This window comes from Trachypithecus francoisi, unplaced genomic scaffold, assembly GCF_009764315.1.
Source record: "Trachypithecus francoisi isolate TF-2019V2 unplaced genomic scaffold, Tfra_2.0 Contig00586, whole genome shotgun sequence".
In the NCBI taxonomy this organism is placed as follows: Eukaryota; Metazoa; Chordata; class Mammalia; order Primates; family Cercopithecidae; genus Trachypithecus; species Trachypithecus francoisi.
Window position 1 is genome coordinate 4310520 of NW_022680749.1, and position 19147 is coordinate 4329666.

The window sequence follows — 19147 nt, forward strand, 5'->3', positions numbered from 1 at the left end:
TTGGTCCGTTGACCATCTTAGTATTTCTTTACTGACTCATACACTTGAACTACACTGAAATTTATTCCCATTCCCATCATTACACACCTGAGGAAAGCCATTGAAAGAAAAGGGTTGCTGCTAGTTCACCAGTTCTCCTAATACATGCTGTTAAAAAGACAGGAAAGACAAAACTGGGCTAGAAAAATGTGAACTCAGAAAAAACAAAGAAGAACCAAAGGGAAAACATTTGTGCCGGGAGTTTCAATGTAAACAGAAACACACTCACTTCCACGTTGCACTCTGCTTTTTATTTTTCACTATAGTTACAATTTGTTTACTGAATCCCTTAAGGGTCCTCGCAGAAGGCTTGAAAAATTTTTACACTTCAGTTTCTTTCTAGGCCTGGATGTTTGAATCAGAGGAGCCCTAAAATCTCCTGGAGTTTAAACTTGTATTGACTTCCTGTTTCAGGGCCTTTGAACTGACCATTATCCCGGCAGAAGACTCTATCTCTCTATTATCTGTGTGGTTGGCTCCTTCTTGCCATTTAGGTCTCAACGTAAAAGTTATTTCCTTAGAGAATGCTTCTTTGAACACTGTTTCTGGTCCTCCTATCCCTTTCTATCACATCACTCTATTTTATTTTCTCCATTGCTCTTACATCAAGCTGATTTTTCCTTGTTTATATTCTTGTTTACTTATGTATTTATTTATTCGTTTGCCCTATTCTTAGAAAGAATACCATCTTTCTTTTTTTTTTTTTTTGAGGCGGAGTCTCGCTCTGTTGCCCGGACTGGAGTGCAGTGGCCGGATCTCAGCTCACTGCAAGCTCCGCCTCCCGGGTTCCCGCCATTCTCCTGCCTCAGCCTCCCGAGTAGCTGGGACTACAGGCGCCCGCTACCTCGCCTGGCTAGTTTTTTGTATTTTTTAGTAAAGACGGGGTTTCACTGTGTTATCCAGGATGGTCTCGATCTCCTGACCTCGTGATCCGCCCGTCTCGGCCTCCCAAAGTGCTGGAATTACAGGCTATCTAAGAGAAAATATGCTGTCTGTCTTAATCATTGCTCTTTCTATCCCACCCAGAAGTGTGTCTGGTATATAGTAGGTACTCAAAAAATTATTATTAGGGAAATGAATACATGAATCAGACCTGGTTCTTAGATACAAACAACCAAGAATGACTTTGTCTAATTTAGCAGAAACTGAGTGTATTACCTAACACAATTGCCAATTTAACCTGGAGAGCCAGATTTGAAAAAATGGGGAGAATAAAGGGAAGCCACACAGCCAGAACTCCTACAGCCAAAATTACGCTGTGGATCCTGCCCAGTGAGGGGACCTCTGCCCCTGGCACCCACATTCCATGCTCTAGCTCTCCACCATGGGCTAACACCAATGGATTCAGACATTGGTTTCCCCTGAAGTCACCATTTCCACTGCTGTACTTAGAAACTAGATACTGTTGTCACTTGAACCATCATCAAAAAAAAATTCTGCATTGACCCTTCTCTGTATCACAAACTCCATGTCGAAAATTCAGAGTATGTGCCTCAGGTTGTTCAAACCTAGGTCACAGGGATCATGCCTACCTACTAGGAAAAACAATGATGAGAATCTGGCTTTGGTTTTGATTTTATTTTTCTTCTACATAAGAAAAGGGGCTTGGCCTCTCATTAATATTTATAAGGCACCATCTTCACCAAACATAGGCAAGGGGTTCAGATACTGCGAAGATCCGCCAAATGACAAATATTCCCTATAATCTTCCATGTGCTTGTGGATGCATTTTTTTTCTTTGATCAGATATACTCTACACTGTTGTAGGTCACATTGTTAGGTTTCTTAGACTGTAGTGAATTTCCAAATGACAGGCAGCATGCTGTATTCATGAGTTCTCCAGAGAAACAGAACCAATAAGATTTCTCCAATTTCTCTGGGGAACACTGATTAACACAGCATGCTATGTATCATATGAAATTCATAAGCCATTTCCTTATAACAACAAACCTCTTTATACATACATAACACATAAAATTATCCTATATATTAATATATAACATAACTTATAAAATATCTTTATGTATCTTATTTATATATGTATACATATCTTATTTACACATATATAAATAAGATGCATATAAAGAGATTTGTTATTGGAAATTGGCTGAAGCAATTGTGGAGGCTAAGAAGTCCCAAGAACAGCAGTTAGTAAGCTAGAGGCCCAGGACTGCTGATGGTAGAGTTACAGTCTCAATCCAAGCCCTGAGAACCAGAGGAACTGAAGATCTAAGGTTTAGTCTGAAATCTGAAAGCCTCCACAACCAAGAAGAGCTGTTGTTTCAGTTCTAGTCTCAAAGCAGCAAAAGACTGATGTCCCAGCTCCAGGTCTTCAGGAATGAGGAAATCCCCCTTACTGGCTGGAGAGTCAGCCTTTTGTTCTACACAGGCCTTCAACTAATTAAATGAGAGCCACTCACGCTGGTGAGTAAAGCAGTCTGCTTTACTTAGTCTACTGATTCAAATGTTAATCTTATATAAAAACACCTTCACGGATACCCGGAATAATGTATAGTCAAATATCTGGGCACACACTGTGGCCTAGTCAAGTTGACACATAAAACTAACCATCACGCATGCCCTTCTGGAGACAAACAACAATCCAGTGAGCTCTCAAAGCCTGAAGCTTTACCATGGTCACTCTTCAGCCCACTGTTTAACTAGAAACCTATTATTTTGCTCTTAGTTCCTTAAGGCATACGTCTTTAAACCCTGGGGCATGGACCCCATATCAGTCCATGACCTGTTAGGAACTGGGCCACACAGCAGGAGGTGAGCAGCAGGTGAGTGAGCATCACCGCCTGAGCTCCTCCTCCTGTCAGATCAGCAGCAGCATTAGATTCTCATAGGAACATGAACCCTATTGTGAACTGTGCATGTGAGGGATCTAGGTTGCACACCCCTTATGAGAATCTAACTAATGCCTGATGATCTGAGATGAAAGTTTCATCCTGAAACCACCCCCGCACCCAACTCTGTCCCATGGAAAAACTGTTTTCCATGAAACCAGTCCCTGGTGCCAAAAAGGTTGGGGACCATTTCCTTAAGGGGGTTACTCTTCCCTTTGTGATCCCTGGGTGAATATTTTATCTTAAAGATGCACAAAATGAACTAGAGGGATAGGAAGTTCAGGAATGGGTGAGAGGTGGAAGGTAAGCTGTGAAGAGCTATAATAATTACACATTCAAGGGCTATCATTTAGGTTGATATATCAACTGCTGCCAATAGAAGGCACAGAAGCCACATGCTCACTTGCAAATTGAAATGTGAGGTGAGTCTAAGTAAGTGACACATTCTGCCTTCGAGGAGGAAAAGGACATCTGATTCATAGGAAGCCCTGCCAAAGTACAGCTGCCTGAGCCAAGTGGCTCCCTGCCATTTAACCCTGGGAAATAAGGAAAGGCAGTGGCAGGTTAGGTAAAGGGATAAAAGGTTTATTATAAAAAGGTACTTGATAACTGCTGTGATTTTAATTATATTTCCACTGCCAGAATCCCATCAATATTTAAAAGCAGCAAAGAAAACAATTTCCTGAGATGTTCCCTGTTTTTAGGATCAAAATTTGCCCTCAGAAAATAGTCAAAGGAAGTCAGAAAAAACCTCAAGTATGAAAGAAATGAACATAAACAGAAAAGCAAATGGACCCTCTAAACCATAGCAAGTCAAAGTCCAACTCGAGGGCCTCTAGGCACGAGGTTTTCTTGTTTCATGAAGTGCCCTCGAGTTGCAGCAGCCAAGGTTTAGTGATCCTGTAAAAGGTTAAACATTCCACATGTGCATGTATGATTTATTGGTCATAGGCTATTAAAGGAAAAACTACAATCTTTGACATTTAAAAAGGGTGCTTAGAAAGCATTCGTAACTACATAGAAGGTTAATCATGATGGCCACAAAGGTCTTGTCTGCATCTGGGATTTGAATTTTAGAATTCTGAATCTCTGAGTTAAATTTTTTAAAAAACTTACACACCAGAGCCCAGATGACAATGCTCTTGGGGCACTCTTTCTTGGAACGCAGTTGCCATGCTGTGTGAAGTTCAAATCACAAGTAGAGACCATGTCTAGGTTTTCCTGTCAGATCCCTCAGCTGAGCTCCCAGCTCACAGGCAGGGTTCATGATCAGCCACATGGTGGTGACTTATGTTGGCTGTTCAAACCCCTATATGACAGTCTCTAATCATCAACTCATCTTAGCTGGGTCTAACCAGCCCACAGACTGTGAAAGATAATAAAATGATTGTTTTTAGAAGCCAGTAAGTTTTGGAGTGGTTTGTTAGGAAGTAATAAATAATCAGAACGCCTGCTCTCAGCCCCTGTGATTTCACTATACGTATGGTCCAGAGCTGATGGCATTCTCCTGGGCCCCTCAGAGGTCAAGAGAAGTGAAAACTGCTCCTGTACTTGAATTTCTTCATATATTAATTTATAAAGAAATGCCAAGATGGGATGTCAAAATGTTTACTTCTAAATAACATTTAAAACATAATGCTTTTTACCATATATAACTCCAAATAGTACAGTGTGATTGTATTACTCTCAAGATCATTCCAAGATGAAACAGTTATTCACAGTGTACTAGCTAGTGTTTTTCAACAATAAGACAAAAGTCATATAACTAATGTATTCTTCCTTTAGTTCTGCTGTTATATCTATGTGAGAGTAGGAATGCTCTCCTTTGGAAGATGACAGAAGTCAAAATGTGAAGTTCTTTGGGATTACAAGTCCTGAGTCAGTGCCACCTGCCTCAACCCACAACTATTTCACCTTTTTGACTTAGTGTTAATGATCATCGTATTCATATTTCTGTAGATAAGGCATTGATCTTGGTCTCATTTGCTTCTTATTAATTATATTCAAATACCACCTTTGTTTGGTCATCTTGACTTTTAATATAGATAAAAATTCGTCACGTAAAAATCCAGTTCATAGAACCCCAAAATTTATTTAATTGTTGGTCAGACTTAGAAGAGCAGAGGTAGAACGTAGTTTCTTTGATTTCTATGGGATTTTTGCTTATTTACAATATTTATTACGTTTTGTCAAAAGATTTTTCAGAAGTTCATATAGTGGGGTTTGAAGAATGAGCAGAACCAGTCATAACTTTCATGGGCAAGGGAAAATATCCACTGGAGAAAATAAGAGCATTTATTTTTATCCAGATAGAGTTCACAGTGATTCAGAATATTCTATAGTGGCTGCTGAAAACACCACCTCATATAAAATAAATTATCCCACTATGGCAAAAAAGCAGTCAATGCATTTGTCAACAAGAGAACAAAATATTCAGGGAAAGTAAACAGTTTTGCAAATAGCAACTGATGAGTTTCTATTATCCCCTATTTCTTTTTGGCAGGAAAACAAAGGAACAAAATCGGCCCTATTGGCTCTGATAAGCCCTGATCCTTTCTCTGCCTAGAGCATTCCACCTAACTCGGAAGGTGGTAAAATCCTCCCTACCACCAGATAAAAAATGATAATGTACTTTAGTGATAATGTGTGTAAGCCTCAAAAGGCAAAGCCAAAGTGTGAATATTCTCTCCTAAAAGAATAGAACCATAGATCTTCCTTAACAAATACATTGACTAGCACAGGTGCAAGCAGTAACTTAAAAATAGAGAGAAACCTAAAGAAAGATTTCATCAGTACTCTTACACCAACCACATTAGCAAACTTTGCCTCTAGCACACCTCTAAGGAAAGCAATTCCAATGGTACCCTAAATCCAAAGTTACACAATATGTGAATTCTTCTGTTGTTTTAAACAAATTTTTAAAACTCATTCACTCTGCTGGAAGTAAGTTTTATAATCATTCATCCTAATAATTAATTAAGAAGGCAGGACTGTGTTCTGGAAGCAGAAAAAAAGAGTTCTGTTTGTGACTCTACCCTTAGAGAGCAAGGATGAAGAACCTAGGTTCTAGATTAAGCCAAATTTGCACTCCTCCACAAGTTCTAGAATCTTGGACAGCCTCTCCCCTTCTCAGTGCTACAATTTCTGCTTCTGAAAAATGAGGATAACACCATAATCTACCTCAAATGATGTTTATGAAGACTAAATAAAAACCAATTACCTTTGTGCAGAGTTTTTCAACCGTAGGATTATATAATAGATGTTTTAGAATGGCTAATTTTTGTTGTGGAGTGACTTCCTGTGCATTGTTGGATGTTTAGCACCATCCATGGCCTCTACCCTGTAGGTAACAGTAACGACAATGAAAATGTCTCTAGTTATTGCCAAATGTTCCCTCAAGGCAAAATTATACTCGGTGATAATCAATGCTTACTGCCTAACAAATGGCAACTCCTGAATAAATATGAGTCCCCCTACTAGAGTACTTCAGTTGGTGTTACCTGCTGTTATAAGGAAGAAGCCTTAACCTTACCTTAAGAAAGTAAATACCACCATGGACTTTAGGTATACCAATGTAATAATTAAGGAAAAAGAAAACTGTTGACAGACTAAGTATTATGCACTGTTGCAATGATATTTACACGTACACATGAACTCGTGTTATCTTCAAAGCTGTCCCAGGCATTCAAGACTAAGGTTTCTCCAAAATTCTTTCCCATGAAGATATTGCTTAATTAATGATAATTTTATAACCTGAAGTTGAATTGTATGTAAACATATTCATTGTCACCTTGAAACAAGTTTCAAAGTGCCTATGAATATACGCATGTCATGAATGTGTATATCAATGTATTTAGCAGCCTGCAGTTTCCAGGAATATGAACCCGTCTGTAAAGTTGAAGCCAACTTTATGGGCCATAAGTGGACACTGCCAAGAGCCTCATCCAGTGATTCCAGTTAGTCATTTCAGATGTAAAGCCATGGTATGTGGCTTGTTGGAATTCCCACAGAGTTTTGCACTTTGGATGTGTTCCACATGATTCTGCCTTAAATGCTGTACTATCAACTGAAGTGTGTGTGGAGTTTTGAAACATTTTAATTCAGCTTATTCAACTGAATGCCTCGACCACAAACATTCCTGCTTACCAAGCACATTGGCCCTAGCTAGAATCAAGGAATTAGGGAGAGATGACATTCTGCCAGATTCTGCATATGGCCAGTGGACTGAAATTCATTTGGGTCCATAGACATACTTTTCTGCAGATGGGAATTTCAATAATTTGAAAGAGTCAAAGCAACCTGCTAGGAGCCCTTCATTTCCCTATCTAAGATGTAATATAGCTGTCTGGGCTGCTGGCGAAAAGGACACTGAAAGTGACTTTTCTTAGTTCTAAGATGTTCTTGTTCCCTTATCATTTAATGGATTACTCAATAATCCATCTGTATATGGGAAATAATTTGTGAGCGAACCTAGCATTATTATTTCTCTATATATGGACAATTAATTTATAAGCTAATCTAGTATTATTATCTCAATTTTTAAAAAGAGGTTACTGAGAATAAGGGAGCTTAACTAAGTTGGCCAAGGACTACTTGGGACACCCACCAAGTAGAAGAGTGAAAGCGCAAACCTAGAGCTGTCTGCCTGCCCCAGGATGCCCCCTAGTGGCTGATGGGCAATACCAAGGAAATTGTATAGCTGTGGCGGCATGTTAGGGGTGTTCAATAGAGATGAAATTTAGTTAAGATAAGTAATTCTAGCACTGTGAGGAGTATAAAAGAATGATCAGTGTTTGAATCTTATTTTTAGGTTTCCTGTCTGTAGGGTTCTTTTTCTAGCCAGGACTGACTGCTTTTATTCTGTGGTGTGAGGCACCAGGATAAGGAATAAAAAAGTTATTTCTCTAAGAGTAACGTCTTTGCATAAGATTAAAAGGCCACTTGCATAACGGAAGCGAAGTTGTAAAAGTTATGAAAATTAGTCATGAAGAAAGAGGAAAAACAAGATATCTTTTAAAAATATTTGTACTAGTTTCTTAAGAAATATTTAATCAGAACTCTTGTTTCCAAACTATAACAGAGGCAACTTTTCCTACAAAAATCATGTAATTGGCTATCACAAGTTATATGACTGGTCAGTACAATTATATTGCATCCCTGGAGCATTACCTAGATGGACAAATTTAAGAAGAAATCTATTTTGGTACTAATAAAATAGCAATTTGGAATCAATTACCATGTTTCAAAGGACCCTCATTAGACCTGCTGTCAGTTGCACAGAATTCATAATTTGCCCTTATTGCAAATGTATTTCTATTATTTTCCACTAGCAACAAAAAAACTAGAACACTGGTGAGAAAAAAAGTTCCTTTTAACAGGGCCATCTTGCTGGTTGATATTCCTTATTACAGTACAGAATCAACTACATTATTTTCACAGTGTACTTACTTTGACATGAGTTTACTGACAACTTTGCTAGACAATTTGTTTTTATAAATTATGTTATAGAATTATAAAATTACTAAAACAATCTAGAGGCATCATTGTGTGTTAGAAGAATTTAATTGGAAAGACAGAAGTTTTTTTTTCCTCACATGACATTGAACATTTCAAAAACACTGTTGCCCTTTTACTGAAAAGCCAGTATTTCCCTCCAGATTTCTGATTCTCATATTCATAGAGCCTTTGGTAAGCTAAACTTTAACTTGAGGCTCAAGACTATATAAATATTTACCATGGACAGAAAATTCAAAAAGAAATCTTAGTGATTTTAGGCATCAAAAGAGATTTGTGTGGTGTAATAAAAGAGTCCTGGACTTAAATTCAGGGGGGTTGAATCTGATCTTTGCTCTGTCACTGAGCTAGTCTCATTGGACTCGGTTTCTTTACCCGGGAAGTAAGAGAGTACGATCAGGTGTCTTCACATATTCCCCCAAACTGTGGCAATATGTGATGGATATAGGGAACATTTTAAAATAAAAGGGGGAATATACATTACTAATGGAAAGAAAGTGTCCCAATTCAAAACACCAACTCATAGTAAAGGTCTCATATATGGCTTTAAACAAAAATGTATTTTAGGGTTTGATAAAAGTAAGTTTCAAAAATACACCACACCATTTCTTCAACTCTTAAATTAGAAAATTAAATATCAAACACTTTAAGAAAAAAATGAGAAAACAAAAATATTGTCAGTCAACCCACTAACTTCAAAGCTGACATTCTTAATTTAGATAGTAAAAAAATTAGATTTAATTTTTAAAATGACTTCACACCATATGCCCAACACTAAATGTTTATTATTAATAATAAAATATCTCGGTAGCAGAAATCACTTTTAGAAAACCAATGCAACTTAGATAAGTCTAAATAGAATGAAATATATTAGAACATACTGGAGGAGAAGGGAAATGATTCCATGTGTAGAAATGAAAATACAACTTAATATGTTTAGAATAAATAACAACTAAAGGCAGTTAGTAAACTACATGAAATAATTTTGTGTCCTGCTATGTGGCACTTAACCAGCCAGAAAGCTAAAAGTTGGCCTTTCGAATATTTGTCATATGAATGTTTCAATATCAACTCAGGTACCAAGCCTTCCTAAGTGAAACAGGCAGAAAACAGCAAGGGTGCACCATTGGGTTGGCAATAAACAGGTAGTAACTATTCCTGCCAGGAGAATTCATCTCTAAAAAGAGGTGTGATGGACTAGAAGGACTTTATAGCCAAATAAAATGACTGACTACATAATTTGCAGTGCCTAGTGGAAAATGAAAATGCAGGGCCCCTTATTTAAATATATATCTATATATATAATTTAATTTTAATATATTTGTATATAACATTTATATATTTAAATTTATTATATATATAATATAACATTTCAAGAGGACCATAGCAGAACATTAAACCAAGTGCAGACCCTCTTGACCATGGGCTCTGTGGAACTACACAGTTACCACATTTATGGGACTGCTTGTCCTGTAGACAGTTCGTTTCTTGTTCAGCCACTTCAGTTCTGTATGGGACCTTGTGGCAGATGATTGGCCGCTCTCACCTTCAGTTCTTCATTCGTAAAATAACTAAAACTATAAAAGTACCCCCATAGGCCTGTTGCAAAAGTCACCTTGACCAATAAGTATTATTTTTTATATGTACTACATAAAAAATAGCTTGATGGGTGAGGACACTCCTTTTTATAATTACAATTCATAAAATTCTATTTGTAAATCACAACATTTTTTTTTTCTCATGAGTTCTTAAGGGGTGAATTGATAAGCAATGAACAACATGAATATTCAAAAGCAGATAACCTTTTTTTTTTTTTTTTTTTTTTTTGAGACGGGGTCCCGCTCTGTCGCCCAGGCTGGAGTGCAGTGGCCGGATCTCAGCTCACTGCAAGCTCCGCCTCCCAGGTTTACGCCATTCTCCTGCCTCAGCCTCCCGAGTAGCTGGGACTACAGGCGCCCGCCACCTCGTCTGGCTAGTTTTTTTTTTTATATTTTTTAGTAGAGACGGGGTTTCACCGTATTAGCCAGGATGGTCTTGATCTCCTGACCTCGTGATCTGCCCGTCTCGGCCTCCCAAAGAGCTGGGATTACAGGCTTGAGCCACCGCTCCCGGCCCAGATAACCATTTTTTATCTCCAATGCAAAGGCTTTGTGGTTCTTACTGATTTCCCTCAAGTGATTTATTATAAGAATACAAGAGTGCTGTGATGATTAATTTTATGTGTCAACTGGACTTGGGCCATGGGATGCCCAGACATTTGATCAAACATTTTTTGGGTGTGTCGCTGAGAGTGTTTCTGGATAAGATTAACATTCGAATTGGTAGGCTGAGTAGAGCAGATTTCTCTCTTGAATGTGGGTGGATTTGATCCAATCAATTAAATACCTGAATAGCACAAAAAGGCTGAATAAGAGGAAACTTATCCTACTTGACTGCTTGAGCTGGGACATTAGTCTTTTCCAGCCTTTGTCCTTGGACTGAAGCATGCAGTGTTCTTGGGCCTTTAGCTCATTGGTTTCTGGACTAGAACTTAGGCCATCAGCTTTCCTACTTCTCAGGCCTTTGGACTCAGACTCAATTACGCCATCACCAGTCCTGGGTCTCCAGTTTGCCAACTGCAGATCTGGGGAATTTTCAGTTTCCACAATTGTGTGAGCCAATTCCTTAAAGTTTCTTTAAAGAACCCTGACTAATACATGACTGTTATAGAAACAGTCATACTCATATTAACGCAAGTCCCTGATTTTCCTAGAACAAAAAGATTATAGACAATATTTTATTGCTCTCAGTTCACCATGGTATCCGAAGGACTGAAACATCTGAATAATGGAACAAGAGGAAACATTCTCTTGGAATAGGTCTAATGTGTATGCATCTTATACCATGTAATTTTCAAGAACACAAGGCATCTATACTGCTCTTTAGTAAATGCAACTTTTATTATCAGTAAGAATACTTTTTTACACTCTGATTTAAGCCAATGAGAAAATTAACTCATGACTTGTTCTACTCTTGAAGGTGAAGATTTCAGAGGTTATTAAAGTTCATTGCAACCTCTTTTGTATATATCCTCTTGATAGGCACCTATTAGTAGAATAGAAGGGAGAAATGTGAGAGTGGAAAAAGAAAACTAGGAGATAATCCCTATGGCTTCTTTTTGGCCTCTACTCCTTTTCAGTTCAAAGAAATATGGTAGAATAAATAAAGGGCCTTTCTGATTTTAAACCATCAGGTGACTATTTCAGAGTCTGGGTGGCTAAAAACTCCATGGTGGCACTTTGAATGGTCCCTGATTTAAGGACTGGTTTGTTGGGGCCAATCCCATGAATGAGGGCTTCGATTCAGAAACCCAAGGCCAGTGTAGGAGTCCATCACAGGGTCTGATTCTGAAGGTGATGAGGGCTTAGAATGATAAGCATATTTACATGTGTCCTCTGTTAACCTGACCCAGGGAAAGGCTAAGAACACATTTGGTCCATCACAGGAATGGAATGGGCTACTGTGGATAAACAGCATTCACTTAATGGATTGGGTTAAAAAATTGTTTGCATTTTAAAAATAGACAAATTAATGACTTATTTGATATATTTTCCTTAATGTATACATTATCAACCATTATTTAGAGATCTCAGGTTGCTGTTTATTTTCCCTTGTCTTTTTTGTTATAAAGATTGAATGTGTTAAATAGGAAGAAACACACTGTATGAATGTTTTAATATCCAGTCATCTTTATATACAGATGATGTTGACATCTGGAGTATTTGTCAACCAGAGCACCATTACATTTTTTCTGATAACACATAATATATTGCATTACCCAACCAAAGCCATTTCACAATGCCTCAAGGCATGCACTTTGAGTACTTCTGTGTTTTTATTAATAACTTTAATATGTACTAATGAAAACATCCATTAGGACAACTTCATAAAAATATTTTCCTACATCAACAACAAGGTTCAAGAGATAATTCTTTACTTACAGTACTTATTATAAAGGAGATTATGCTCTTTTGTTTCATTTGTTTGCTTTTAGTTTTTACAAAAGGAAATAGTACAGAACGCATGAGAACAGAGTTATGTGCAGTTTTAATTTACTATTTTATCATCTTCAGTGTCACTCAACAGTTATTTCATGTGTAGCTGGTATCATTGTAAGAGCTATGGGGAATTCCAGGGGAATATGAGTTATGACCATTGCCCTCAAAGAAAGTCTAAGTAGGGAAGTGGGAACAGCAATGAGGCTGTTGCTGAGAGTGGAAGTTGGGTAGGAAAAGAAATAATGTCAGGAAGAGTCTAATAACAGAGAGGAGAGGACCAGAGGAAGAATGGAGGGATTCACGATGAAAAATAGTCAGGTGACAGGGAGCAAGTGGGTGGATGAGGGTTTATTAGTAAAAATTGTAGAAGTGGAACAATTCTGATTAATAATCAAACTTAGAATGTGGCCCTACAAAAACATTTTACAGACAAGAAAACTGAGTTTCAAGAAGTTCACACAGCTGCTGAGCGATGAAGCCACAATTGAAGAACAGGCTCCTTGAATCTGAATCTCCCACATCACTCTGCCTCCCTGAATCCCTCCGCCTCTTCCATAAACACTGAGGTCTTAAGGCTTTTCTGGGAGTGATTTATTTTAGTGTCCTTGGGAATAAAGACAATTTTACAACATTTGTTTTTATGAAGATAGAACTTGTACATGTAGCTGACCACACTAACATATATTTGGAGTTTTAGAATAAGACTTAATTCTAAATTCAGATTGTTCTTTGAGTTGGGCTCTGGCCGCAATCTTAGCTCCCTCCCCTAAAACAGAGTTTCTCATTTCCATCTCTGGTCTTTGAAGAAGGATGATAAAATGAAAAAGAATTTTTTTTCAAAAAGAATTCATTTAACAGTTATGTTGATGTCTTGATCAAACAGAATTAAATCTTTCAGGTGGTGCTTTTTTTCCTCTTTTTGTTAATGTACCTCATTTACAAGTCATTGCTCTCTTACTCTTTCCTGCTCTTTGCTTAATCAACATAGGATGAAGATTACAATAAGACAGCAGAATAAACATAAAGAAGTACAAGCAACCTTTCAGGAAAGCTGCATAATTGAAGACAATTCACAGAGTTATGCTCTCATTCATTAAAAAGAGTTGAAAATCAAAGACAAATTCATCAGCACAGAGTAAGCAGAAGGGCTGTTTCACGTAGAGGCAAGCTGAATAACATGTGAGGTCCCAAACCCAAAGGATTAGTCTCAGAGGAAGAAGAAATACTGGAATAGGCCAGTAGTTTCCCTCATGGTTACATCAGGAGCTTTGATATGGGGCAGGTCAGTCAAGAGATGGTTTTAGAGTGGTCACAACCAGGTATTCTAGAGCTTCCTGGTTCCCAGCATTCAAAACTCAGCTTCACAGGATGTGTTACATGTACTTGGGCAAGGTACTTAAACTCCATGTGCCTCTGTTTTCTCAACTGCAAAGTGATAATTATACTAATAACCCCTACCTCATAGGCTTGCTGTAAAAACTAAATGTGCTAATTTCTATTGCTATGTAAAGTGCTTAGAGTGCTGCCTGACACAGTAAAGTACAATATAAGTGTTTGCTGCCTTCTAATTGTCCTCTTCCGTCATCTTTTTTTCCCTCCTTCTCTTTCTTCTCCTCCTCCTCATTCTACTTGCCCGATCTGGGACAAGTTGATGAACCTCTTTACAAGTTGTGGCTTCCATACCTGTAAACTCAGGATAATAAGACTGTAGCAATATTTGGTTGTCTATTGTCTATTCAGCACCTACTCTATTCTTCCTAACAAGACTTTGGTGTTGTTCAGGGATCTTCTTTATCCTCCCACAACCATGGGGAACAGGGGAAGTAGACCCAAATCACTAGCTCCAGGGGTAGATCTTATTGGTGAGCCAATCATTACAAGCCCATCTGCTTTGCTAGTGAGTTGGTTAAGTAACATAGAACTAAGACGAACAGCATGAGACATTTCCCTAGAGAGGGTTTTTGGTCTCGGTATGGGCATATGACACAAATTTACCTAAGCACACTAAAGGGAAGGATTTATACTCTATGTTTGGGTTCTCCTTTCTCCCACTGGATAAGAACAATGAACCATGGCACCCTAGACCCACTGGCAGTTAACTTTTGGTTAAATGGAAAAGAGAAGTTGACACATGGAGAAGGACACAGTTGGAAATGGAGCTGAGAAAATGGAGTCAGAGATTTGTTCTCCTCTCACCACAGCCCATACTAACACTGGAGTTTTAAATGTGTAGTATATTGCATTTCCTTACTGTTCAAAGTACTTTCAGTAGGCACTTTGACACTTTCTACCTAAAGCATCTTAACTGACACAAATATTAATACCTACCCCACAGCACTGTTTGAGGTTGTTTTAAAAATGAGATGCTTATAAAGAAGCATGCATCTTACAGTATAGATCACATAATAAACAGAAAGCCGATGATATGTTTACTCTGATAATGGTCCCCAAAGGACTTGCCCCAAACAGCATTATTATCTTCCATTAATTTCAAGAGGTTAAAGACAGCCCTTAGCGATTCCAACCTTACTTAATCACAGATGGGACTCAATCATTGGATCTCTGCCTTCAACTATACCTCAGCATTCAGTAGAAGATTTCATAGATACTACTTTGAAAAAGAAAATTGTTTTTATTATTCTCATTCACCTTATCTACACTTTAAGAATAGCCTCCATTCTAAGATGTTAATAAACAAATTCATCTTTTCCCTTTTCTATATTATTCATAACTCTTTAAATATGATTTTTTTTCTCAATTTTAAGCCCTTTCAGACTCAGTCCCATCTTTCTTAAGGTCATGCCAAACAAATAATGATGTTTGAAATCTAATTACCAATTTTTACATCAAAAAGCATGAAAAAAACTGAAGAGAACATTCTGAGGGAAAAAAAAACAACAACAAAAATAAATTCTTGATTATATTTTAGGTAGTCTGTTTTTATCCCTGACCATATGCTTTATTTCTGAATGTCTCTTTTCCTTCCAGAAAGGGAGGTACTTTAAGGCAATCCCAGAGCTCGTGACACAAGGTAATACAGCTCTCAGCAATCAACAATATTGTATGATAGGACTTCCATGTAATGCAATTATAAACAATCAAGCTAAAAAATTGGGCATCCTTCTTGTTTAGGGTGACTTATATTTATAAATCTGAGCTGGTGAAATGAAAGCAAGCACAAGTCAAATTGTCTTAACTTCCCCATGGTATACATGCAATGTTTTCCTTTTTCAGGTTTCTGTTTACATATTCTTAGTTCTTTTCCATTTTAATGACTAAGAAATGAGTAGCTTGATTTACTAAATCTAACTAGAAAAAATTTCATTGGCTCAAGGCCAAAGTTTTGAGTCAAGAAGAGAGAAACTTGAAACTATAGACTAGATGTCCAAGTTCTGTGACTCAGTTCTGCACTGGGATCTAGTAAAACTCATTTAGCAACTAAGCTCTCCATGCCCAGGTTGTGAATCACTCAATCACTGCACCAAGAAAAGCAGCTATGATGGCTGATTCTACCTCCATGTGAGGGGTACTGATTGACTTTCATTTCTTCATTCATTCATTTATTCACTCACTCACATACATTTATTCATGAGTTTATTCCATACTTTTTTCATTTCTTTTCTTTTTTTCTTTTCCTTTTTTTTAGATGGAGTCTTGCTCTGTTGCCCAGGCTGGAGTGCAGTGGCATGATCTTGGCTCACTGAAACCTCTGCCTCCTGAGTTCAAGTGATTCTCCTGCCTCAACTTCCTGAATAGCTGGGGTGCCACCATGCCCAGTTAATTTTTGTATTTTTAGTAGAGATGGAGTTTCACCATGTTGGCCAGGCTAGTCTTTGTGAAAAACACACATTCACCCATCCAAATTCAAAGAATGGACTCAGAGGCACAGTGAAAGTGAGACTTTTAATAGAAGTCTTGCAAGATGGGGTGTCTAGTAGGCAGGTACACCCAGGGCAGTTACAGCAGATAATTTATCTCCTAGTACACAAGTTCTTCTCCCAGTTCCTCAGTGGTCAAGTACTATGGGGTTACAATCTTCCTGGATGTCGCCTAAGTTTCATTATTCTCCATATAAGGTTATACCCTGGTCCCCTTCCCCGGTTAAGTTTCAATTTCCCAATAACAAAACTTTCTTCCCTTTTATGGGCTGACCCCTCCTCTACATTCTGTTCACTTATTGTGACCTTTTAGATGCATGACCTGTGCTATTTGTTACATCCACAAGCTGGCTGTCAGTACTTAGATTTATCATGCCTTGAAAATAGACCATTTAAAATGTTTTACCAGTCTTGAACTCCTGACCTCAGGTAACCTGCCAGCCTCAGCCTTCCAAAGTGCTGGGATTACAGGTGTGAGTCACTGCACCAGGCCTATTTCATACTTTTTCAACAAATAACTTTTAATTACTATGTGAAAGGCACCTTTTTAATTAGGATGATAGAGAAATAAACAAAATAGACACACAAAAAATCTCTTCTTTCATGGAGCTTGTGCTTAACAGGGAAGCAATGGTGTTCTGGCAAACTACCTCTCCAATATCAAAGTCCCCATTGGTAGCATTTGCCAATTTCCATAGTGTAAATACTCCCACTATGGATAACCAGCTTGCAAAACTCCCAAATAGTTAGCAATTTTCTTTTGCAAACCAGCGTAAGCAGGCTCCCTATACCACTGGTGGGGGATTAGACAATAAATAAGTAAAATGTGGAGTCTGTAAATAGAGGTCAGTGCTTTGGAGGAAAATAAGGCAGGGAAAGGGAATATTTAAGGGTTTGGGTGCAGAGAGAGAGAGTGCAATTAGAAATAGCCTGGACACAGAGGACTTCACCAGAACTGATCACACATCTGATGGTGGAGAAGAATGAGCCAGGAGTGAAAACAGTATAGTATCTCTTTGGTCTAAATAGCATATCAACCAAGAATATTAGTTTTAGTCTGTGTATAAGATCCCTTAGTCTCCTTATTTTAGCCCAGTATGGTCCCACTTGTGCTTTTCTTCATAGCTATAGACTGTGCAAAAATGGATTAGAGATTCAACAGGTTGAAAATATTTACCTCATCTAATCTGTTAGTAACACAACCCTCTGCCTACCAGTGTGCACTGTCCAAAAGTTTTATTCCTTGTATCAATGGTTAGCCTGATGGCCTCACTCTCTCAACTCTTCAGATAAATCTGTCAAGTGAACAGAAGGATGTAAAATTTATCTCAGAGCTAACACAAACAGGCAGACAACTTCTTGGGTAAAACGTGAAGAGTTTCCAAACTTGCTCTTCATGTGAATGTCATAAGAATAACCAAAATGTCCAGCCACAGAAATTTGGGTAAGTTCTACAGATGCAATGGAATTACAAAGAAGGAAGTGAATTTAAAACCATGATTTAAATACAATTGTAATTAACTGGAAAGATGTTCATTTTATTAAAGATAATGATCACAGCAACTAATATCTCTTGGATATTTTGCTTCTTACGCTCTTGTTTCCTCATCTATCAGAGGGACTAATAATGAAAATGACTTTATAGGTAACTGTGAGGTTTACATAATACATCTAAAAGTTAGTGCATCAATTAATATTAACTATATATAATAAATATAATGTACTAATAAATAGAATATGTGTGATAAATGTTAGCTTTTCTCCTACTCTTCATTATTGTTATTATTACCTTGTGCCAGACACCACAAGGTATGTGGTATCAATAATAACTGACACAAGGTATGTTGTATCAATAATAATTGACACAATCTATGTGTCAATAATAATGTCCCCATTTAATAAATAAGGATATTAAACACAGGAAGTTTAGTAAGGTGCCATATGTCACAGAATGAGTAAGAGGTGGGATAGAGAGTCAAAGCGAGATAGTAAAGCTCACCATGACTGTGCTATAAGACAAAAATACATTCAAGGTCAGCATAAACCCTACTGAGATTCTTAGGTCCATAAGGACAGAAACTGTGGCTTGCATTTACTATTATATAGAAATTTCTCACCACTCTGCATTAATACACAGGGAAAACCATAGTTAACTCTATTTACTAAGTGCCTATTTATGTCTGAAACGTCTAATATGAATTATTTCATATAACCCCCCCATGAGTGACACTAATGCTATCCCATTTTTTTCAGATGAGAAAATTGAGTCAAAGATAATTTAAATAAATCACCCTGCATCACACAGGTCATAAGCAGCAGTGCCAGGACTAAAACTCAGGTCTACTGGATTCTTCATCACTGTGATTTTTCTGCTTAATCTGCTTAGCTAGCAACCCCAAGAACAACTACATAATGTTTTCATTAGCCCCCCTATTATGTGCATGGAGGTTAGAGGTTTTATGTGAATGTACAATAGTCTCCTCTTCTATTAATTACAATGTGTAAACAAGAAAAAATGCAGAGCTCAGTGGGAAGCTGAACACTAGCGCTCAAATGCCTGAAAGAACCAATTAGCTGAGGTCTACAGATCCCTTGTACTACTAAATGGTCAGCTAGTGCTATGGAAAACTGCACACTTCTACCATAAGATCAATCTCTCTGCCATTTCCAATCTGTGTTATGCATGAATCATGCATTTTAGACTAGATAACATGGAGTAATGGCTTCAAAAACTCTCCCAGGCATAAAAATAGAAGCTTAGTGCTACTGGTATGGATTCCCCACTGTCTCAAAGTAACCATTTTCAGTCTTTTCAGAAAGAGCACACAGA

The 19147-nt window shown here is 37.7% G+C and overlaps 1 protein-coding gene across 2 annotated transcripts in view; it reads right to left on the reverse strand.

The window, feature by feature from the left end:
• PRKG1 (protein kinase cGMP-dependent 1) overlaps window positions 1-19147 on the reverse strand; it is a 1377278-nt gene that overhangs the window by 942245 nt on the left and 415886 nt on the right. The window lies entirely within an intron of this gene.